Source organism: Alligator sinensis, unplaced genomic scaffold (genome assembly GCF_000455745.1).
Source record: "Alligator sinensis unplaced genomic scaffold, ASM45574v1 scaffold927_1, whole genome shotgun sequence".
Classification (NCBI taxonomy): Eukaryota; Metazoa; Chordata; order Crocodylia; family Alligatoridae; genus Alligator; species Alligator sinensis.
In genome coordinates this window covers 1638057-1638474 of record NW_005842155.1, presented here as the reverse complement: position 1 = coordinate 1638474, position 418 = coordinate 1638057, and positions in this window count along the sequence as shown.

The window sequence follows — 418 nt, the reverse complement described above, 5'->3', positions numbered from 1 at the left end:
GTGTGTCTCCTGCTCCCATTTTGTGTGTGTGTGTGTGTGTGTGTGTGTGTGTGTGTGTGTGTGTGTGTGTGTGAGAACCAATAAATTCATGGGGCTGTATAGTGTGTTGTCTGTTTAATAAACCTGTTGTTTGGACCCCTGAGTTTGGGTTTTGCTTTACTATGGTTCAGCCCTGCCCCAGTCTCTGCTCCTCGCCCCTCTAGCTTCTGTCTCATTTCTCCCTCTCCTGCTTCTGGCTCTCTGCCACCTCCAACACCTGTCCTGAGCTTGTCTCTGCCTCCAAACCCCCTGTTTCATTGCCACTGCTTTTTCCCCTGAGCAACCAGGTTTCTGCCTCAGTTTCTTTCCTGGCTGTCTCCTCCTTGCCACCACTTATCTGCCCCCCTGCCCCCCAAATATCTCAGCTGTCTGCCTCAGT